The sequence below is a fragment of the Triticum urartu genome, chromosome 2, assembly GCF_003073215.2.
Source record: "Triticum urartu cultivar G1812 chromosome 2, Tu2.1, whole genome shotgun sequence".
NCBI classification, from domain to species: Eukaryota; Viridiplantae; Streptophyta; class Magnoliopsida; order Poales; family Poaceae; genus Triticum; species Triticum urartu.
In genome coordinates this window covers 54,196,283-54,221,378 of record NC_053023.1, presented here as the reverse complement: position 1 = coordinate 54,221,378, position 25,096 = coordinate 54,196,283, and positions in this window count along the sequence as shown.

Genomic DNA, 25,096 nt, shown 5'->3' with positions numbered 1-25,096 from the left:
TCTCTCCACTTGCCCATCTTCCAACCAAGCGACACCTCTCCTTCCTCTGTACGCTAGCACCTACAGGAAGATAAACTTACACGAAGAGAAACTGCCAAGCACTCACGCATGAAGCTGCCTCCTGCCCTCCTCCATAATTTCCATAAGTGTCCATCGTTTCCAAATGCACAGGGACCTGCGCCTCAATCTCCTCCCTCATTTCCCTTAGCCCTCTGCCATCTCTTCTCCATCCTCCCAGAGAACTCCTCCCAAAGAAACGGTGTTCCATGGATGTCGGTCCTCGATTCCGATGAAGGAGACCATCCCCGTCCATGCCCTTGGGCCAGAAGGTTCCCCTCCACACCATGATTCCATTCAGAGAAGAAAGAATGCGATCCGTCGATCACACGCGAAGAATTTTATATGTTCGTCCACACTGTTCATCAAGTTCATCGCATCAATTCGTCGCGCTCGGTGAGTCTCTGCCTAATTCCTTTTATACATGTGCTATATCATACCCGTAGCATGTTGTAGACATCTCTTTACATCCTATGATGGTAGTTGGGCGCGCCAATTCCGCCATGTCCATGAACCGGAGGCCATCCGATGGTATTCACATTTTCTTTAATTTTCATTCGTCATATGACTTCGTGCCCCATGGATGAAATACCCCCTAGGACCTTCGTAACCCCGTGGAGGAGTTAGATTACTTGTTTGATCAATTGGATGTGGTGTAGATTAGTTAGATTACTTGTTTGATCAATTGGATGTGGTGTAGATTTTACTGTTTGTTGATTGGTGGTATTTTTGTTTGTTTGTTAAAATACGTTATTTATCATATATGCTCATGACATGCCTAGGACTCGCTCGTATAGTTATTTCATATTGTTAGGAGTAATGTATTATTTACTAGATTTAGTTGCTCTTGTTTAAATTTACAAAAAAATTGAACGTTGTTTCGGCTCGATAATTTATGGTAGCATGTATTTCTCTTTTATGCATGCGTACTAATATTTTTATGAATGATTGTCTTGTTTAGTATTTTGTTTATTAAATATAGATTTGGTATGAGTCACAAAATATAATTTTGTAGTCATGTGTTATGTGTGCGTACAAATTTTGGTGACTGTTCGCCATGTTTATAATTCTTTAGAATTGTTTTAGGAGTTGCTTTTATTTATCTAATCGTGGAAGAATTAATGATTGATTTTTTTAATTTTTGTTTAGCATGACTATACCTTAGGTTTGTTGTATAGATAATTTCATGCCATGTTGCACATGTGCTGATAGACTAGAATCATGTGATGTCTATGATATATGTGTACCTACTTATAATATATGTTGTTGCATAACTTTCGTTATGCTAGGTTCTATATGTCAAATGAAGTGTTATGTTACCCTAGAACAAATCCAGTATAGTTCCCTGTTGCATAACACATTATGGTGCATTTGTTCCTCTGGTTTTGTAGATCTCACCATCCTAGATTACCTAGTTGGTTCATAGTTTAGATTTATATTGTTGCATATGGTTTATGCTTCTAGCATATAACCTTGTTTATTATTTATTAATTATCCTAGGTGTTTTGTTTACCTAGGATGATAGTTGTGCATGCTTAGTTGATTGACATGCCATGTTAGTACTTACTCAAAGTAGAATGCATATTTTGGTTATATGCCTACCTTGTTTTCTATTGTTGCTAGTTTTTTTCTATTCTTATGTTCATGCTTTTTCTTATACTTTACTTGGTAGATATACTTAATAGTAGTTTGATGATATCATGCGTAGTTTGGTATCCTATGTCTTTGCAAGTGTAAGTTGTAATAGATAGGTAATGCAAGTCATCTTTGTTATCCATGATATGATATTTCATTGCTTGATGTTCTTGATGCCATGATAGATGTTCACTTGCTTACATGTGTAGTATGATTCTCCTTTGTGCTTATATGTCACATATCATGATAGTGCGGTGTGATAATACCTTGTTTGATATTTATGTTAGTCGTCATCAATCAACTTATGTTGTAGTTATATTTGAATTGTATCGGGACCATTGCACATAGCGCGTGTCATGATCATCCCGATGCTTAGCATCATATTTTGTTTGTCTTACTATTTCATTTGTGGTACCTAACCCTAGACACCATGTCGTGATAGTGATCTTTCATGTTTTATTATGTTCCATGTGCTATAGTTGAGTACTTAATCCCTTGTGATTCTTATAGATGATTGCCTTGTCTAATGTTAGCATTAGAAGTGTTGGACACATTTTACAATAGTTCATCACATGATATTGTCAATTCATCCTTCATGATAGTAGTGTTGTGCTTCGATCATATGCTTAGTGTGAATAGCGTGCTTTATTATTGTAAGCATGTGGTGATAATATTATTGCTAGTGGTTATTAGTTGTTATTTATTATTAAGACCATGTCCTAGTTTAGTATCTTCTCATGATCACTCATATGTTCAATGCTTGTGTTATTAGATAAGACATCTTCATGATTCTATACTCACATGCCTTATATGACGTGTCTGATTATTTAATTGTCCAACTAGTTTTGTGATAGCATTGTTTTGTCTTTCATTATAGAAATGCTCGCTAATAGTTGTTACAATTAGCGTTTAGTTTTTTGCTTATTGTTAACCATTATAAGTATTTGGATTCATCCAAATTTTTACTTGTGGTTGATTATCAATCTTAATCATATCATGTCTAGATAGTTGTTCATCCATTCATTTCATGTTTTGTATAGTTTCTTGTTAATTGTTTGACAAAAGAATAGGTTTAATTTAATGGAGTGGAACCTATTTTATTTTAATAATGTTTTAGGACCAATCCTAGATCCAACTCAGTCCATGTTGTTGAATAATGTTTCATTGCTTAACTAGTATGGTTTTTAATGTTGGTATGTTTGTCTTATGGAACAATCGCTTTTGAATTATTATATAATTGATGTATATGTTTGGATGCTATTGACCATTATAAATATTTGGATTCTATCCAAATATTTACTTGTGGTTAACTTTTACCTTCATCATGTCATGTTGTAATTGTGTGGTTAAATGCATAGGATGGTTCCTTTCATGTGTGTTGATGTCATTGTGTTTGTTATATAGTAGTTTCCTATATAGTTTGTCAATATGTGTAGTGGGCATTACTAGTGTTTAGTAGCATAATTTGTATCAGAACATTAGTCTTGATCGCCGAACCTCCGTAGTTGTGTCAACCTAAACCATGTTACTTCAGTGAATCCTCCCTTTTACGTCCCAATCATTCTACCTCATTTCAGAGTCTCCATCTTGATCAATATCTTGCTATCCATCCACTCTTAAATTGTCTCGGATGTTATTTGGATTTACTTTTGCTTTGGTATTTATTGTTTGTCTTTTGCTATCATTCTGATGAGTAGGGAGTGACGATATCGATGTTGGACATGGACATAACAGGTTACCGAAGAAGGACTCAACAACGAAGGCATGCCTCCTTCTTTGATCATACTTATCCTATGTTTTACAAAATTGCATTGTGTTTTATGGTTACTATATGCATACCATTTTAATTCTTGTAGCTAGCATGTCGATTGACACATTACCTTGAACTGCTTGTCGCCTATTCGTTTGACACCTAAGTAGAAGTATATAATTCCGGTAGAGTAGAACTGCTTAGCCATGCTTATCACCCTATAGGTGCCTTGTTGAATGACCTCTGAGTCATTGACAGTTGAAACTTAGCGCTGAGCTAGGCCAGTTGGCCTTGTTGACCTTCTCTATCCTCTTCTACTCTGGGTGAAACTTACCATCTGAATACTGAAGGGGGCAAGATATATTGCCATGCAACTTTTCACCATCTAGTTCATCATGACACATTCATCATTGTCATATTGCTTAGCATGATCATGAAGTTGACATAGTATTTGTGGCAAAGCCACCGTTCATAATTTTTTCATACTTTTCACTCTTGATTCATTGCATACCCCGGTACACCGCCGGAGGCATTCATATAGGGTCATACTTTGTTTTAGAATCGAGTTGTAATCATTGAGTTGTAAATAAATAAAAGTGTGATAATCATCATTCAATAGAGCATTGTCCCAAATAAAAAAAGAGAGAAAGGCCAAATAAAAAAAAAGAAGGCCCAAAAACAGGGGCAATGCTACTATCCTTTTACCACACTTGTGCTTCAAAGTAGCACCATGATATAGAGAGTCTCATATATTGTGCTTCAAAGTAGCACCATGTTCTTCATATAGAGAGTCTCATATGTTGTCACTTTCATATACTAGTGGGAATTTTACATTATAGAACTTGGCTTGTATATTCCAATGATGGGATTCCTCAAATTGCCCTAGGTCTTCGTGAGCAAGCAAGTTGGATGCACACCCACTAGTTTCTTTTGTTGAGCTTTCATACATTTATAGCTCTAGTGCATTTGTTGCATGGCAATCCCTACTCACTCACATTGATATCTATTGATGGGCATCTCCATAGCCCGTTGATACGCCTAGTTGATGTGAGACTATCTTCCCCTCCTTTTTGTCTTCTCCACAACCACCATTCTATTCCACCTATAGTGCTATATCCATGGCTCACGCTCATGTATTGCGTGAAGATTGAAAAAGTTTTGAAAAATTTAGAGTATGAAACAATTGCTTGCCTTGTCATCGGGGTTGTGCATGATTTAAATACTTTGTGTGGTGAAGATGGAGCATAGCCAGACTATATGATTTTGTAGGGATAACTTTCTTTGGCCATGTTATTTTGAGAAGACATAATTGCTTTGTTAGTATGCTTGAAGTATTATTGTTTTTATGTCATTATAAACTTTTTTCTAGAATCTTTCTAATCTGAATATTCATACCACAATTAAGAAGATTTGCATTGAAATTATGCCAAGTAGCACTCCGCATCAAAAAATCTCTTTTTGTCATTTACCTACTCGAGGACGAGCAGGAATTAAGCTTGGGGATGCCTGATACGTCTCCAACGTATCTATAATTTTTGATTGCTCCATGCTATATTATCTACTGTTTTGGACTATATTGGGCTTTATTTTCCACTTTTATATTATTTTTGGGACTAACCTATTAACCGGAGGCCCAGCCCAGAATTGATGTTTTTGCCTATTTCAGTGTTTCGAAGAAACGGAATATCAAACGGAGTCCAAACGGAATAAAATCTTCGGGAACGTGATTTTCTCACCGAACGTGATCCAGGAGACTTGGACCCTGCTCCAAGGAACAAAATAGGCAGTCACGAGGGTGGGGGCGCCCCCCCCTCCCTAGGGCACGCCCCCTGCCTCGTGGGCCCCTCGTTGCTCCTCTGTCGTACTTCTTCCTCCTATATATACACACGTACCCCCAAACGATCAGAACAGGAGCCAAAAACCTAATTCCACCGCCTCAACATTCTGTATCCATGAGATCCCATCTTGGGGCCTGTTCCGAAGCTCCGCCGGAAGAGGGCCGTCATCACGGAGGGCTTCTACATCATCATAGCCTCTCCGATGAAGTGTGAGTAGTTTACCTCAGACCTTCGGGTCCATAGTTAGTAGCTAGATGGCTTCTTATCTCTCTTTGAATCTCAATACAAAGTTCTCCCCCTCTCTTGTGGAGATCTATTCGATGTAATCTTCTTTTTGCGGTGTGTTTGTTGAGATCGATGAATTGTGGGTTTATGATCAAGTCTATCTATGAATAATATTTGAATCTTCTCTGAATTCTTTTATGTATGATTGGTTATCTTTGCAAGTCTCTTCGAATTATCCGTTTGGTTTGGCCAACTAGATTGGTAGTTCTTGCCATGGGAGAAGTGCTTAGCTTTGGGTTCGATCTTGCGGTGTCCTTACCCAGTGACAGAAGGGGTAGCAAGGCACATATTGTATCGTTGCCATCGAGGATAACAAGATGGGGTTTATTTCATATTGCATGAATTTACCTCTCTAAATCATGTCATCTTACTTAAGGCGTTACTCTATTTTTAACTTAATACTCTAGATGCATGTTGGATAGCGGTCGATGAGTGGAGTAATAGTAGTAGATACGGAATCGTTTCGATCTACTTGTCACAAACGTGATGCCTATATACATGATCATGCCTAGATATTCTCATAACTATGCTCAATTCTGTCAATTGCTCAACAGTAATTTGTTCACCCACCGTAGAATACTTATGCTCTTGAGAGAAGCCACTAGTGAAACCTATGGCCCCGGGGTCTATTCTCATCATATCAATCTCCATTACTTTAATCTTGCTTTGCTTTTTTACTTTGCTTTTACTTTTTACTTTGCCTCTTTATACCAAAAATATTATATCTATCAGATCTCACTCTCGTAAGTGACCGTGAAGGGATTGACAACCCCTAATCGCGTTGGTTGCGAGTAGCTATCATTTTGTGCAGGTACGAGGGACTTGAGCGTGGTCTCCTACTGGATTGATACCTTGGTTCTCAAAAACTGAGGGAAATACTTACTCTACTCTGCTGCATCATCCCTTCCTCTTCGGGGAAAACCAACGCAAGCTCAAGACGTATCAATTGGCTGTCGATGTATGGAGGAAACATCGATTGCGCTAGTAAGTCAATTTTGCTTACCACCCCAGAAGGGAGAGGGATCAAGTATGTATCCCGGCATGAGCCGAAGAGGAGTCAAGTAAATTGCTTAACAGGAGTTGTGCAGGAGGAAGTACCAGCGGTGAAGGATTTCCCTGATGTATTTCCAGAAGAGTTGCCAGGCATGCCACCGGACAGAGATATTGAGTTTTTGATATAGCTTTTGCCAGGCACAGGGCCAATATCTAAGATACCATATAGGATGCCCGCAAAGGATTTGGTGGAGATTAAGAAGCAGATTAAGGAGTTACTAGATAAAGGTTATATTCGCCCAAGTTCTTCGCCTTGGGGATCACCAGTAATTTTAGTGGAGAAGAAGGATGGATCGTTAAGGATGGTTGTTGATTATCGAGGATTGAATGAAGTAACCATCAAGAACAAGTACCCACTACCAATGATCAATGATCTGTTTGATTGATTGCAAGGAGCTAAGGTATTTTCCAAGATCGACCTGCGATCAAGATACCATCAGTTGAAGATTCGAGAATAGGATATACCTAAGACGGCTTTTACCACCAGGTATGGGCTGTACGAGTATACCGTTATGTCATTTGGTCTGACTAACGCACCTGCATATTTTATGAACATGATGAACAAGGTGTTTATGGAGTTTTCGATAAGTTCGTCGTAGTGTTCATTGATGATATCCTGGTTTACATGAAAAATGAAGAGGAGCATAAGGAGCATTTGCGTGTGGTACTTGGTAAGCTCAGAGAACATCAGTTATATGCCAAGTTTAGCAAATGTGAGTTTTGGTTGAAGGAAGTTGGATTTCTCGGACACGTTATATCCGGAGAAGGTATAGCAGTAGATCCCACCAAGGTTGACACTGTGACAAATTGGGAAGCCCCAACAATAGTGGGAGAGATCCGGAGTTTTCTTGGACTCGCAGGATACTACCGGAGATTTATTGAAAATTTCTCGAAGATTGCAAAGCCTATGACAGAATTGTTGAAGAAGGACACCAAGTTCATATGGACTGAGGAATGTGAGGCCAGTTTCCAGGAGTTGAAGAAACGTTTGGTTACATCACCCGTGTTGATTTTGCCAGATCAGACCAAGGATTATGAGGTGTATTGCGACGCTTCACGTCGAGGACTTGGAACAGTGCTTATGCAAGAAGGAAGAGTTGTTTCATATGCCTCACGACAGCTCAAGCCTCATGAGTTAAATTATGCCACACATGATTTGGAGTTATTAGCCGTAGTGCATGCATTGAAGACCTGGAGACACTTTCTTATTGGAAATCATTGTGAGGTGTACACGGATCACAAGAGTTTGAAGTACATTTTCACGCAGAAGGAATTGAATCTCAGACAAAGGAGATGGTTGGAGCTCATCAAGGATTATGACATGAGATTGCATTATCACCCCGGAAAGGCTAACGTAGTAGTTGACGCGTTGAGCCGTAAAAGTCATGTCAACACCTTAATGACGGGAGATTTACCAAGGGAGTTAGCCGAAAATCTTCGTGAGCTATGTTTGGAGATAGTCCCGAGAGGCTATGTAGCAGCATTGGAGATTCAGTCTACTTTGATGGATAAGATCAGAGAAGCTCAAAGGACTGACAAGGAGATTGCTTCTATTAAGGGGGAAATGAGCAAGGGAAAAGTTAAAGGATTTCGTGAGGATGAGCACGATACCTTATGGTTTGAAGACCGCGTTTATGTGCCTAATGATTCGGAGATCAGAAAGTTAATTCTGCAAGAGGCCCATGATTCATCATATTTGATTCACCCAGGAAATACCAAGATGTATTTGGATTTGAAGGATATTTTCTGGTGGACCGGAATGAAGAAGGATATTGCGGAGTATGTAGCAGTTTTTGATGTATGTCAGAGAGTAAAGGCAGAGCATCAGAAGCCAGCAGGATTGCTACAGCCATTGCCAATACCCGAATGGAAGTGGGATAAGTTAGGCATGGATTTTATCACAGGATTACCCAGAACTCGTTCAGGCTATGACTCGATTTGGGTTGTAGTCGATCGTTTGACAAAGGTAGCTCATTTCATTACAGTGAAGACTACCTATACCTGTGCAAACTTGGCAAAGATATACATGACCAGAATCGTATGTCTGCACGGAGTTCCAAGGAGCATTATCTCAGATAGAGGAACCCAATTTACCTCAAAGTTCTGGAATCAGTTGCATGAAACTTTGGGTACCAGGCTGGAGTTCAGTACAGCTTTCCATCCGCAGACAGATGGACAGACCGAGAGAGTCAATCAGATTTTGGAGGATATGCTGAGAGCTTGTGTGCTAGATTATGGATCTAGTTGGGACGAGAATTTGCCATATGCAGAGTTCTCCTATAACAACAGTTATCAATCCAGTTTGAAGATGGCCCCTTTCGAAGCCTTGTACGAAAGGAGGTGCAGGACCCCATTGTCGTGGGATGTAGTTGGAGACCGCTAGTTGTTTGGACCAGATCTGATTAAGGAGTCTGAACAGAAAGTGAAATTGATTCGCGATAGGCTCAAGGGAGCCCAGTCCAGGCAGAAGAGCTACGCAGATTCAAAATGCAAGGAGACAGTTTACGAAGTCGGAGACCGAGTTTATCTTCGAGTATCTCCACTTCGAGGAGTTAAGCGCTTTGGAGTTAAGGGAAAGTTAGCGCCATGTTTTGTAGGACCATACAAAGTTTTGGAACGTATGGGAGAAGTAGCCTACAAGTTGGAATTGCCCGAAGGTCAGGAGTTCACGACGTGTTCCACGTTTCCCAGTTAAAGAAGTGCCACGCAGAGATGGCTGATATACCACTGAGAGATACAGTGCCGCTGGAAGCGATTCAGTCGGACAGTGATTTGACTTATGAGGAGAAACCAGTCAGGATTCTTGAGTATGCCAGTCGAGTCACCCGCAGCAAAGTTATAAAGTTTCGCAAAGTTCAGTGGAGCCACCACACGGAGGATGAAGCCACCTGGGAACGAGAGGAAGATTTGCTGAAGGACCACCCTCACCTATTTTCTAGCCAACCCGAATCTCGAGGGCGAGATTCGTCTTAAGGGGGGTAGGTTTGTAACATCCCAAATTTTCAATTTGGAATGTTATACACTAGATCACATTGCATATCATATTTTATTGCATTTTGGTTGATCCTAGAAATTCTACGCAACTCAAGGACCCTCGGAGAGAGTTGGGGATTTCGTTATTTTCATATTTGAGTTTTCTCAAATTTTGAAAAAATAGGATCATTTGATTTTATTTATTTTATCTTCAATTATTTCTATTACAAAAATATGAGAGAGGGAATAAAATGACTTTCCCAAAATAAATAAATATTGAGGAATTAATAATAAAATCAAATAAGATTTTATTTTGGTTTTATTTGCTATTTTATTTGAATTTAGGAGAAATGTGTGTTTTCCAAAATTGCATTTAGGCCCCAAATAAATGTTCATCCTGTGCGGCTTGATTTTAGAAGCCGGGAAAAATTTATTTCGGAATTTTTGGAGTCCGTTTAGTATTCCTTTTGTGTTTTTTCCTGAGCGTAACTATTTTTAAAAAAACGCGAATCGACCTAACGGGCCATGTCCGACCCGGACACCTGGCCCAGCCGGCCTTATAAGCCGGGGGAGGAGCCCAGCCGAGCCCCAAACCCTAGCGCCGCCGCCGCCGCGCCGCTGCCCCGCGCCGCCACCCACGCCGCCCCGCCGCGCCGCCACCTGCGCCGCCCCGCCGACGACGACGACGATCGCCGGAGCCGCGCCGCCGCCGCCGCCGTTCGCCGGAGCCGCCGAGGTAGACGCCGTTGCCTCAGTTTTCGCGAAGAAAACCGATCGGTTTTTTTTAGAAAAAAACTTAGATCTGTTTTTTCGTTAGATCGGTTTTTTCGGTTTAGTTATTTAGCGAGCGTTCGCTCGTTCGTTCGTCTTAACGAACGCGTTCATCGTTTAGATCCGGATAACGAACGTTCGTTTGTTAATCTGTTCGTTGTTTTTCTTTTTCTCGGATTAAATCCGCGATTTTTCTGATCGCAATTCCTGATCCGATTTTCGTTCTAGTATAACTTTTCGCTCGTTTATCGGAATCAGGCGATTCAAGCGCCTGGAATTTCTTCTCGAAACCCTCTTTCCATTTAACCAACTCAAATAAGTTTTTGCCACTATAAAAATTGCCTTAGATCCAGAATAGTAAACAAAGCCTGTTTCTTTTGTCGTTTGTCTTTCGTTGCTTCGTTCGATTTGATTCTTTTTGCCAACCGGAGTTCTTAAGTTGAACTTTCTGGTTAGATCTCTTATTCGAGTTTTACCTGTGCATTAGTTGAGTACTTATTGTATGCTTGTTTGTTTGCGATAGAGTACCCAGAGTGCGCTGCTTGCTACTTCGAATCGCTAGGTTTTGCGGATCATCAGCAAGGCAAGTAACACTTTGATCATACCTCCTACTACCCAGTTTTTATTGCATTAGATCAATCCTCACACATTGCATGATTAGGATCTAATTAAATTGTGGGTTCTGGGAAGTAGTTGAGGTAGTACCTATTACCTGTTTATTATCAAACCTTTGGGAGTTACTTCTACGTTTGCTTACTTATGCCATGCTATGCTAGTAGACGTGGATTGGGTGAGTGTATCCATGACAGATGTGAGATTGTTAAATTAATGGTTTATCTAAGGTGGCAACTTAAATACACATCTGGTTGGATTGAGGCACCTGGGTATTCCAGCAATTGCCTGTTTTTCATTTGGACCGCCAGCCAGGCTCAAAGGGATCATGAGATTATTCATGCTAGAAACTTCCGTGTGCAGCCACAAGCTACTATGGTCTCTAGCATAGTTGATTAAGTCGTGCGAACTCTTACAGTGGTAGACTAGCAGATGTATGGGAAAGTAGGTGTAACGGTCTACCCGATCGTAAGGTGCTAGCGCTTATGAAAGACTATGTCTCGGTCATCCGTTTCTCAAACACCCTGTAGTGCGAGAATCCCAACGGAGGAGATCGAGTCTTGTGGGGAAAAGTGCGCAAACCGCTGCAGAGTGTATAAACTAATCATGGTTAGCCGTGTCCCCGGTTATGGACATCTTGAGTATCTAGTACCTGGATTATCATGTGAATCTCATCATGTTACTCTAAATTAATTTTGTTGGGTTTTTAATGTTGATGCTTAATTGGGATTGAGAATGATGTCAACCATTCTCAATGTTTAACAACTACCATGATAGTTAAATAAAATTTATTCCTTTGCAGTAGGGAAAAATTGGCTTTACGCAAAACTGTAACATAGAGCTTTCCACCAGCCAAATATGCATATAGTATAGCTTATTACTTTCATTGCATCTCTATGTGTTACCTTGCCAGCATATTCCATGTGCTGACCCTTTTCGGGCTGCAATGTTCATGTTGCAGACTTTTCAGGCGACGACTAAGGTGCCTTTAGGTCGTGGTTCTATGCTCAGTGATGCTGTTGGAGTTGATGGACTCACTTATCTTCCTAGCCTTCCGCAGTTATCGTTAATAGATGGCCTTAAGCCATATTTATTGTAATAAGTTCTCTTTTGAGACACTCGATGTAATAAGTGTGTGATTGCTACTCTATTATAAATCCTTCAAGTACTGTGTGGTGTCAGCATTACTGATCCAGGGATGACACCTGAGCACAGAGATTGGACCGTCTGAGGTCTAGTCGCTACATCTGCACACCAGAAGCCATTCACAAACCCTAGCCGTTGTCATTTCTCATCTAATCTCCATAGCCACCACCATCACCACAAAAATCCACCTCCAAGTTAGCCATACTTGTGATCGTGTATTACATTTGGCAATCATTGTAAGACATATTATTAATAAAGCATTCATATTTAGTCTCCTTTAATGATTTCTGCGCGTGATCTGATCATCACGTGTGAGTAATTCGGTAAGGCAGTGGGTGGAGACATGGCCTTGCAACCCTATGTATTTGTATGAGGTGTTGATGGAATGGCTTTGAATTAACGTCATGTATGTGTGAAGTAAAATTGCATCGTAGTTGTCGCTTGTCTTTTTATCGGTCTTCGGCCCTGCAAGTACCCAGGATCACGATTTCTGTCAAGGAGATGTCTAGGAGCAGTGAGGACATGGAATGCTATTCTAAACACCAGTGACAAAAAGGTTTAGTACGGTAACGTAAAGCCAATCCTTGGGGATACATGATGTGTAGTCATTAAACGCCCAATGCTTTTGTCTGAATTATTATTAATAACCGAGGCAATGCCACGCAACGCATAGCGCCTACGGTTGGACAACTGACTCTTGATGCAGGACGCGTGTCAGTCAAGATGTAATTTGGACACCCCCACTTCACCTTGTTGCAAGCACACCTTGATGGGTGTCTTCGAGAACACAAATTAATATCATGATCATCTTGGTCAACAAGTATATGGTTGTACAATCAAGTCATCATAACCATGCATGTTTTAATTCTCTTGTTTACACTCATAGGTGTTATGATCCGGTTACAAAAAATTGGAATTAATTACACTTGCAAAAGCTTGCTAAAAACCTTATTGTAGTGCACGTCCTTTCGTGGGGTTCGATAACTCCTATTTCTAGGAAAGAGGCACGGAACCTTTATGCTACCCATTACCAAATAACTAAAGTGAATCACCAAGTCACCGCTTGCTTTCCCACTTGGGTCTGGGTGCAATGCTTAGGTGTGATTAGTTTATGAAACCGCTCTGCGTTGATAGTTTGTGATTGGATTTTGTTCATCTCGTGACAAGGAGGCACGCTCTGCCTCACCTCGGTTTCGGCACATGCCGATTTAGATGGGACACCCAAGGGTGTGAGGATGAGAAGATCACAAGGTAAACCCGATTCAGGTCCAACGATGAAACGACCGAAAATAGTGTGCCAAGAAGAGCGACATGCTAGTCCATCATGCACCGGCCAGCGGATGTGGGGACAACGGTTGAAAATCCTCGACGAGGCATGTACACACACCCGAGTTGATGTCATCATGCGACGACCCGACTCTTTGCAGGTGATACGTCTCCAACGTATCTATAATTTTTGATTGTTCCATGCTATTATATTATCTGTTTTGGACGTTTAATGGGCTTTAATATGCACTTTCATATTCTTTTTGGGACTAACCTATTATCCGAAGGCCCAATGCAAATTTTTGTTTTTTGCCTATTTCAGTGTTTCGTAGAAAAGGAATATCAAATGGAACGAAACCTTCGCGAGGATCTTTCTTGGAACAAATGCAACCCAGGAGACTTGGAGTACAAGTCTGGAAGTCCGCAAAGCTTCCACGAGGTAGGGGGCGCACCCAGGGGGTAGGCGCGCCTTGAGGGAGTCCTGGATTAGGGGGTCCTCGGACAGCCGGACTATATCCCTTGGCCGGACTGTTGGACTATGAAGATACAAGATTGAAGACTTCGTCCCATGTCCGATGGGACTCTCCTTTGCGTGGAAGGCAAGCTTGGCGATTCGGATATGTAGATCTCCTCCGTTGTAACCGACTCTGTGTAACCCTAGCCCCCTCCGGTGTCTATATAAACCGGAGGGTTTAGTCTGTAGGACAACAACAATCATACCATAGGCTAGCTTCTAGGGTTTAGCCTCTCCGATCTCATGGTAGATCAACTCTTGTAATACTCATATCATCAAGATCAATCAAGCAGGAAGTAGGGTATTACCTCCATCGAGAGGGCCCGAACCTGGGTAAACATTATGTCCCCCGCCTCCTGTTACCATCCGCCTTAGACGCACAGTTCGGGACCCCCTACCCGAGATCCGCTGGTTTTGACACCGACATTGGTGCTTTCATTGAGAGTTCCACTGCACTGTCACAATCAAGGCTTGATGGCTCCTTCGATCATCGGCAACAATGTGATCCAGGGTGAGGTTTTCCTTCCCGGACAGATCTTCGTATTCGGCGGCTTCGTACCGCGGGCGAACTCGCTTGGCCATCTGGAGCAGATTGAGAGCTACGCCCCTGGCCATCAGGTCAGGTTTGGAAGCTTGAACTATACCGCCGATATCCACGGAGACTTGATCTTCGACGGATTCGAACCCATGTCAGGTGCGCCGCACAGTCATGATGAGCATGATTTAGCTCTGCCGCCGGACAGTGTTCGGGAGATCACAGCTGTAACTACTCCGGCCCTCAATCCGGAACAGATCGCGCCGTCCGAGGACGAGTGGATGGACCCTGCCATGGTGGCCGCACACTCAGCGGCGATAGAGCCGAATACTGACTTCACCTCCTATGAGACCTGTGTTGCCGGACACTCGGATTCGTCCTCAGCCACAGACTCCGAACCGCTTGCGTCTGTGCCCATCCAATCTGATTGGGCACCGATCATGGAGTTCACCTTCGCGGATATCTTTCAGCACTCGCCCCTAGCAGACGTGCTAAACTCATTACGGTCTCTCTCCTTGTCAGGAGACCCTTGGCCGAACTATGTCCGGCTCGAGTGGGAAGCGGACGGTGAAGAAATTCGTTCCCCACCCACCAACCACTTAGTAGCCACTGTCGACGACCTAACCGACATGCTCGACTTCGACTCCGAAGACATCAACAATATGGATGACGATGAGGGAGACGAACAGGAACCACCGCCCACAGGGCGCTGGACTGCCACCTCATCGTATAATATATACATGGTGGACACCCCCAAAGAAAGCGATGGCAATAAGGCAACAGAGGATAATCCCCCCACAAGAGATCCAAGAACCGGCGTCATCGGCGCTGCCCTAAGCCTCGCCATAGCAAAAACAGCGATACCGGCACAGGAGACAATAACGCCGCAAATAGTGCCAAAGACAAAGACAATCCCCTCCAGCCAGGCTTTGAGCAGGAGGATGGGCAAGCCAGCCCTAAGGAACATGCAGTAGACGGAGAATCAGAGGATGACAATTACACGCCTCTCTCCAAAGATGAGGTGAGCCTCGGCAACAAAGAATTTATCGTGCCTGAGGATCCCGTCGAACAGGAGCGCTTCAAGCGCCGGTTTATTGCCACAGCAAAAAGCCTGAAGAAAAATCAACAACAGCTTCAAGCTGAGCAAGATCTGCTAGCAGATAGATGGACCGAGGTCCTGGCAGCCGAGGAACACGAACTCGAGTGCCCAATCAAAAGTTTCCCAAAGCGCAGGTTGCTACCCCAACTCGAAGAGGAAGCATTAAGGCGTGCGCTTCCAGCGTATGATGCGGCAGACCGGCCACCTTGTGGCTGGGACAAAGTGGCATATAAGCCCGAAGTCCAACCCGCACCCCGTCGCCAGTCAAACAAAAATAGCAAGCCCTGGGGTAACACATAGGACCTGCGAGATGTATTGGAAAACAAAGCAGGACACAAAAGATCAATCTTCGGATCACGAGGGCGCCTGTCGGTGTCAAAACCGGCGGATCTCGGGTAGGGGGTCCCGAACTGTGCGTCTAGGCGGATGGTAACAGGAGACAAGGGACACAATGTTTTACCCAGGTTCGGGCCCTCTTGATGGAGGTAAAACCCTACGTCCTGCTTGATTAGTATTGATGATATGGGTAGTACAAGAGTAGATCTACCACGAGATCAAGGAGGCTAAACCCTAGAAGCTAGCCTATGGTATGATTGTTGTATGATGAAGTTGTCCTACGGACTAAAACCCTCCAGTTTATATAGACACCGGAGAGGATTAGGGTTACACAAAGTCGGTTACAATGGTAGGAGATCTTGAATATCCGCATCGCCAAGCTTGCCTTCCACGCCAAGGAAAGTCCCATCCGGACACGGACGAAGTCTTCAATCTTGTATCTTCATAGTCCTGGAGTCCGGCTGAAGGTATAGTCCGGCTACCCGAACACCCCCTAATCCAGGACTCCTTCAGTAGCCCTTGAACCAGGCTTCAATGACGACGAGTCCGGCGCGCAGATTGTCTTCGGCATTGCAAGGCGGGTTCCTCCTCCAAATTCTTCATAAAAGTTTGTAAACACCAAGAGTAGTGTCCGGCTCTGCAAAATATGTTTCCACCTATTGCCACAGAGAGAATAATATTAACACAAATCTAATCTGCTGACGTATTCCGCAGCGTGACACCACACTACGGCCAAGCCTTTATTCGAATCGTTTTCACTTTTCCACCTCAGCGTGTTTTGCGAGGCGGTTTCCTTGGCACGTCTTGTCAAAGCAGAGATCGTGTCCCCCATTTATGGGATTCTCATCAATACGGACGTGGGTAACCCAACCGCGCCATTTATCACGGCGCTTGAGAGGCAAGCGAGTTTTACTAGGCTGGTGGGGACGCATAGTCGCATCCGCCCATATAAGGGGATAAGGATCCACCTTTTTACCTACGCCTTCTTCCTCCTTTGCCTATCCATCTTCTGCGGACCCGAGCTCCAGCGCCCAAGCCCGCACTTCCTACCTCAACCTTCTCCAACAATGTCCGGAGCGGGAGGCAAGTGGATGGTCTCCTTCGTCACGGAGGGCCATGTCAAAAGGCTAAGGAAGGCCGGATACTTGTCCAAAGACATCGCGCACCGGCTTCCTGAGGAGGGGCAGCTTCTCCCCACCCCAAGGCCCCATGAGAGGGTAGTATTTCTTCCCCACTTCCTCCGCGGAATGGGTTTTCCTCTCCACCCATTTGTCCACGGGCTCATGTTCTACTATGGCCTAGATTTCCACGATCTGGCGCCGAACTTCATCCTCAATATCTCGGCGTTTATCGTCGTGTGCGAGGCTTTCCTCTGTGTCCGCCCCCATTTCGGCCTCTGGCTCAAGACCTTCAATGTCAAGCCAAAGGTGGTGCGCGGCAACCAGGTGGAGTGCGGAGGTGCCATGGCGGGAAAAATAGCCAACGTCCTATGGCTCGAGGGCTCCTTTGTGGAGACCTTGAAGGGGTGGCAGTCAGGGTGGTTTTACATCATTGAGCCACGCGATCCGAAGTGGATCGCAGCCCCTAAATTCCGATCCGGACCCCCTACGCGGCTCACGTCCTGGAAGGAGACGGGCTTGTCATGGGGCGACGAAGAAGAGGTGACCGGACTGCAAAAATGCATCCAGTCCCTGGTGAACAAGCAGATCAAGCTTGTCAACGTAGTCCAGTTCATGCTCGTCCGCCAGATCCTTCCGTGTCAAGAACGGGACTTCAATTTGTGGGAGTTCAACCCGGCGTAGCACCGAACTCTGAACAGGCTCTTCGACACGACGTACGAAGATGCCTGGAAGGGGCTAACCAAAGGCGCCGAGGCTCCCACATCCGCCTTCGAAGACCGCGGATTCAGCTCACAGCGTCCTGCTGGCGAGGTAAGATATTTTCATCTTTTACAGGATGTTAAGTTTTTTCATAGTTTGACTCTATGCGGGATCTAAACTCCCTCACCTTTGACAGGCTTGGCAGGCGAAGTCCGGACTGATTAACTGTCCGGCTCCCTTGCCCGAAGACCCAGCCCCTGCTCTCCTAGTGAAGCTGCTGGTTCCGGCACCTTATGTGGTGCCGGAGAAGAAGGCCAAGAAGAAGAAGGCCATGGGGACTCGAAAGAGTTCCCGGCATATGGTGGTGTCAGACTCGTCATCCGACGAGTCCGAGACGCACTCCTCCCGTGAAGACGAGGAGGAGGAAGAAGAAACCTCTCCCCCTCCAGCGGGGGGAGGAAAGAAGATGAGGGCCGCCCTAGTAGGGGAGGCCGAGGGGTCCAAGAAGAGGAAAACCCCTCCGCCGGACTATGCCCCCGACGCCGACGAGGACGAAGAGGAGTGGCCGGACAGGGCCAAGCGTCCGGCAAAATCGTAAGTGTTCGGATACCAGAGTAACTCATGATATTCCTTTTGTTGCACAGCTTTCCCTAATGTCGAATATAATCATGCAGCTTGCCCAAGGACGGGCTCGATGAGTCGTCGAGCGGCTCCCTGGATTCATCGGACGTGAATTCAGTTCCGCCTGCTCCCTCCCCCTGTGCTGCGGATGACGCCGAAGTGGCGTCGCGACAAGCTCCGGGGCAGGAGGAGGTGGTCCAGGAGGAGCCGCGAGGCGACCTCCCGGACTCCAGGAGTAAAGGGGACAAGACCCCCCAGGGTTCCATGTCCGGCTTTAAGCCGGACACCGCGGCGGAATCATCAACAGTTCCGGACCGCAGCAGGCGAACTCCTGCCAAGAGGAGCAAGCCTCCTGAGCGGGCGTCCTCCGTCCAACCGGAGGCGCCAAACAATCTGCTGGAGGTGCTTAAGGGCGCCTCCATCAACAAGGAGCACCGTACCATCATGAGTACGGTGGTCCAGAAGGTTCGGTCCGCCAGAAGCGGACTGACTGAAGCTTGTGCTAGCCTTCTAACAGGCTTCGAGGTAAGTAAAAAATATGTAAAAATATTACCGCATAGACAGTAGCCCCTGATGCTCTATTTGGCGTTCGGAAAGAAAAGCTGAATAGAGGATCTATTAAATATCACAGGAGTCTAACTAAATGGAGTCAATATACGTATGCAGGCTTCGCTACTGGCCACCGCCGCACTGACTGCGGAGGTCGGTGCCCTGAAGCAGGGCCTCGAGCGGACCGAGCAAGAGCTCGGCCTTGCCAAACGGCAGCTCGAGGAGAAAGAAGGTAAGAGATACCTTATAGAAGAAAAAAATGCCTATAAGAAGACGCAATTGCAAAAAATGACAGGAGTACACTGCTTATTGTAGGGGCCACAACTGAGGTGGCGACCCTCAAGCAGGCGCTGTCCGAGGCCGAGAAGAAAGCGGCCACGGAGCACACCAAGCGGGAGAAATTTGAGGCGCAGGTCGGCGAGGTGCAACAAGAGCTTCAGGCTCTCATGAAAAAACATGAGAGTTTGGAGCTCGACTCGAAGATGCGAGCGTCCGAGCTTGCTGCGGCCCTTAAAACTGCCAAATCTGCCAAGGCCAAAGCCCAGAAGGCCCTCCAGTAATTGGATGCGGTGAAAAAGATAGCGGCGGGTAAGGCATTCTCTATGCAAAGCAGACATATAAAAGTAAACTACTTGTTACTTACCCGAATCCGGAGCTCTCCAAGGGCATTTGCAGATCTTCCCCGCAGCGTATCCGATGCCACCGCATTCTACCGAGCCGAGGAAGGCAGCTCGACGGAGAAGGTGTTCTGGTCTTAGTACACTGAGGCCGGACACCCTGTGTCCTTGAGCGACCAGCTGAAGCAGCTGGTCGAGCTCCACAAGGCGGCCGAACAGGCCCTGAAGGGCTTCGTAGTTCGGCTGTGGCCTGGAGAGGCCATGCCTGGGAGCTACTTCGGACTGGTGCGGTGGCTGGTGGAGGCTTGTCCAAGGCTCGAGGTCATCAAGCATTCCGTCTGCATCGAAGGTGCCCGTAGGGCCCTTGCCCGTGCAAAGGTGCACTGGGGTAAGCTGGACGGTGAGAAGCTTGTGAGGGACGAGCCGCCGCCGGGAAGGAGCATCGCAAGCCCGAGAACTATTACAAGGATGTTCTGGCTGGTGCCCGCCTTATGGCGGATGAATGTACCAAGGATGTAATTTTTGAATGAACTCGCTCGTGTTATCCTGTGCGCTGAAAACTTGTTCATATGCGCTAAGCAATGCTTGTTGAATTTAAAATATTACTTTTTGTGCAGCCGTTTATCAAAAAATTGAGAGATGGCCAGTCGTCGGCTTCTGCCCCCATGCCACTAGTGCTGGGGTGTTCGGGATAAACCTGACCGCTCTTTTTCCCATGATTGGGTCCGTCGAGGGAGGCGCACAGCACAACGAACAAGGCAATCGGACTATAATGCTTGAACACTCTCACTTAGCCATAGAACTCTATAATTTTAAATTTCGGCGAAGCCCCTAGTATTCGGAAGACCGAGTTCAGGGCGCTATCCACGCCTTGGCCAGAAAAAGCCGGTTCCTCGCTCGAAGCGGCATAAGTCTTTAAGGACTCGAAAAACCTCTCGAACAGCGACCGGTCTCTTGCCTCATCATGACAGTCGGTTTTAGCTTTCTCTACTGAGGTGCTCAGCCCAGCTCAACTGGGGCACAATCGCAGTAGTTCTCCTAGTGCTACCTTAGCCGATATAGCGGAACGTAAGACACCAAAATATAGGAGCCGGGCAAACCCAACTATTGACCCAAATCATGATTCAGAGCCGATGCATATAGTGCTATAAGTTCGGGGTGCCGGACTTGTGAAAGTGTACGGACTTCTCACGCCATATTGATGGGTACTGAAGCCCCTGGCATATTTTTGCCGTACCACAGTGTACGGATGCAATATGTTATTAATAAACATATATATAAAAATAGGATAATGCAAAAAATAGACAAAGGGCTATGCATTGTTTATAGAAAGGCTGCTATGAAGGCGGAACGATACAAATAGTGCAATAAGCAAAAGAAATTGGACTATTTAACATGTCCTGGCCAGGGGCAGGCCGTGGAATTGTATTAAAAAACAGGTATACTGCTCGCAATAGAGACCACCTGGGAGTTCCATAATGCGGCGTGGCTTGTCTGCTTTCCTGGATCTTGCATCATTTGTGCGGCAGTTGAATTGCCGAACGGGTCGTCCGAAGTATGGAGTCCTGAGAGTAAGAGAAAAAAGAAGAAGAAAAAAAGGAATCCGGCAGCCCCTGGTGCCGTTTAAGCCGTATTTCGGGCGTGCCGTGATAGTGCCCCTTCCCCTGTGCCCATGGTATTTCAAGAGCGTAGTTATGTACGCGAAGCACTGGTTTCGCTATATCGCGAGGGCTAGGGTTGGGGCCGCATTGCTACGCTAGCTCAGAGCATGCCAGGCGGTCTTGTTGTAGGGTACTCCGGGCGCGCTTGACAGTGTCCGGCTTTTTGAAGGCCGAACTGGAGAACTGCCTAGAGAGGCTGCTTTGTACTTCTGCTGCGAGCACTGCCATGTGCTCCTCCGTTCGGAGGGAGCGCTCAGTGTTGCCATTGATCGTGATTACTCCTCTAGGGCCTGGCATCTTGAGCTTAAGGTATGCATAGTGTGGTACCGCGTTGAATTTTGCGAATGCGGTTCGCCCGAGCAGTGCGTGATAGCCACTACGGAACGGGACTATGTTGAAGATTAACTCCTCGCTTCGGAAGTTATCCGGAGATCCGAAGACCACTTCCAGTGTAACTGAGCCTGTACAGTTGGCTTCTACACCTGGTATGACTCCTTTAAAGGTCGTTTTGGTGGGCTTGATCCTCGAGGGATCTATGCCCATTTTTTGCACTGTATCCTGGTAAAGCAGGTTCAGGCTGCTGCCGCCGTCCATGAGGACTCTTGTGAGATGAAATCCATCAATGATTGGGTCTAGAACCAATGTGGCGAAGCCGCCGTGACGGATGCTAGTAGGGTGGTCTCTTCGATCAAAGGTGATCGGGCAGGAGGACCATGGGTTGAACTTTGGGGCGACTGGCTCCATCGCATATACGTCCCGTAACGCATGCTTCCGCTCCCTCTTGGGGATGTGGGTTGCATATATCATGTTCACCGTCCGCACTTGCGGGGGAAATCCCTTCTATCCACTGTTGTTCGGCGGCCTGGGCTCCTCCTCGTCATCGCTATACAGCCCCTTGTCTTTGTTTTCGTCTCTTAACTTGCCTGCCTGCTTGAACACCCAACAATCCCTGTTGGTGTGATTGGCTGGCTTTTCGGGGGTGCCGTGTATCTGGCACAAGCGGTCGAGTATTCGGTCCAACCTGGACGGGCCCTGAGTATTTCTTTTGAATGGCTTTTTCCGTTGACCGGATTTGTAGCCTCGGAATCCGGCATTAACTGCCGTATCCTCGTTGGTGTCACTGTTAACGCGGCGCTTTTGTTTGTTCCGACACGACCTGTCACTTTTGTCCTTGGTATTCAAATTACCAGGGTTCTTGGTTAAGTTGTTGCTGCAAGCTAGCCAGCTGTCTTCTCCCACGCAAAAGCGGGTTATGAGTGTCGTGAGGGCTGCCATAGATTTCGGCTTTTCCTGTCCCAGGTGCCGGGCAAGCCACTCGTCACGGATATTATGCTTGAAGGCCTCTAAGGCCTCTGCGTCTGGACAGTCGACTATCTTGTTTTTCTTTGTTAGGAACCGTGTCCAGAATTGCCTGGCTGATTCCTCTGGCTGCTGAATTATGTGGCTTAGGTCATCGGCGTCCGGTGGTCGCACATAAGTGCCCTGGAAGTTGTCACGGAATGCGGCTTCCAGGTCCTCCCAAGAACCGATTGAGTCTGCTGGCAAGCTGTTAAGCCAATGCCGGGCCGGTCCCTTAAGTTTGAGTGGGAGGTATTTGATGGCGTGTAGATCATCACCGCGGGCCATGTGGATATGAAGGAGATAATCCTCGATCCATACCGCAGGATCTGTTGTGCCATCATACGATTCGATGTTTACGGGTGTGAAGCCCTCGGGGATTTTATGATCCATTACTTCATCTGTGAAGAAAAGTGGGTGGGCGGCGCCTCTGTATTGGGCTATATCAAGACGCAGCTCGAAGGAGCTTTGTCTGTTGAGTTTGGCCCGGCCGGATTCATTGCATCCAGTGTGACGATCACCGTCATGTGCCGTGGGGCGCCTGCGCGATCCGTAGATCGATCTTGTTTGCCTTGCCTTGTCCTCCAGTATGTCATGCAGGTCGGGTGCATTCTCCCGTGCCTTAGTATGCTTGACGCGGCGCCGGGGCATGGCTTGAGTGGAGGGCTGAGAGGCCTCTCTATCGCGGCCACGAGGTGGCCGGTCAGCCATGTCATGCGATGGTGACGTAGGTGCTTCCTCCTCTAGTCGGGGTAGCAGCCTGCGCTTTGGGTAACTCTTGGAGGGGCGTTCGAGTTCATGCTCTTCGGCCGCAAGGACTTCAGTCCATCTGTCAGCTAGGAAATCCTGATCAGCTCTAAGCTGTTGCTGCTTTTTCTTGAGGCTACTTGCCGTGGCCATAAGCCTGCGTTTAAAACGCTCTTGTTCGGTGAGATCCTCTGGCACGACGAACTCGTCGTCGTCGAGGCTTGCCTCGTCTTCGGAGGGAGGCATATAATTATCGTCCTCAACCTCTTTGTCCGCCGCCCTCTCATGAGGGCTGGCTTCTCTGACCTCCTATGCTGAATCTTGCTGGAGGGGGTGTTCTTCGGCGCTATTCGGAGTAGTATTATCTCCCGTGCCGGAATCACCGTTTTTGCTTTGGCGGGATTTAGAGCGGCGCCGCTGACGCTGGCGCTTGGGCTGTTTCTTAGAGGTATCGTCCCCCGCTGTTCCATCGCCATCTCCTTCCTTTGGAGTGTCCACCATGTATATGTCATATGACGAGGTGGCCTTCCAGCGCCCTACAGGTGCTGGTTCTTGTTCGTCTCCTGCATCGTCGTCCATGCCGTCGATGTCTTCGGAGTCGAAGTTAATCATGTCGGTTAAGTCGTCGACAGTGGCTACGAAGTGGGTGGTGGGTGGGTTTTGAATTTCTTCATCGTCCGTATCCCAACCTGGCTGACCGTAGTCCGGCGAGGGCTCTCCTGATAAAGAGAGAGACTTTAGAGAATTTAGGATGTCGCCGAAGGGCGAGTGCTGAAAGATGTCCGCGGTAGTGAACTCCATTATCGGCGCCCAATCAGATTCGATCGGCAGGGGCGCGGGGGGCTCGGAGTTCGCAGAGGAATCCGGATCCTCGGAGTCACGGGCCATGCGGAGTGCGGGGCTGGAGTTTGGTTCGATCGCCTCTGAGATCGCAGCCCCTGAGGCAGCGTCCAACCGCTGATCCTCGATCGGTGCAGTAGGCTCCGAATCAATGGTCGGAACCGATGCGTGTGCGGCCTCCAAAGCGCTGTTCGGCGGCAGAGCTATATCATGCCCATCGAGACAGTGCGGCGCGCTTGGCTGTGGCTCGAATCCATCGAAGATCAAGTCCCCGCGGAGGTCAGCCATGTAGTTTAGGCTTCCAAACCTGACCTGATGGCCAGGGGCGTAGCTTTCGATCTGCTCAAGGTGGCCAAGCGAATTGGCCCGCAGTGCGAAGCCGCCGAAGACGAAGATCTGTCCAGGGAGAAAAGTCTCACCCTGGACTGCATCGTTGTTGATGATCGAAGGAGCCATCGGGCCTAAAAGCGACGACACAGAGGAACTCTCAATGAAAGCACCAATGTCGGTGTCAAAACCGGCGGATCTCGGGTAGGGGGTCCCGAACTATGCGTCTAGGCGGATGGTAACAGGAGACAAGGGACGCAATGTTTTACCCAGGTTCGGGCCCTCTTGATGGAGGTAAAACCCTACGTCCTGCTTGATTAATATTGATGATATGGGTAGTACAAGAGTAGATCTACCATGAGATCAAGGAGGCTAAACCTTAGAAGCTAGCCTATGGTATGATTGTTGTATGATGAAGTTGTCCTACAGACTAAAACCCTCTGGTTTATATAGACACCGGAGAGGATTAGGGTTACACAAAGTCGGTTACAATGGTAGGAGATCTTGAATATCCGCATCGCCAAGCTTGCCTTCCACGCCAAGGAAAGTCCCATCCGGACACGGGACGAAGTCTTCAATCTTGTATCTTCATAGTCATGGAGTCCGGCTGAAGGTATAGTCCGGTTACCCGAACACCCCCTAATCCAGGACTCCCTCAGCGCCCCCCAACACATGACGACGACCGTCATGCCGGATATACCAAAAG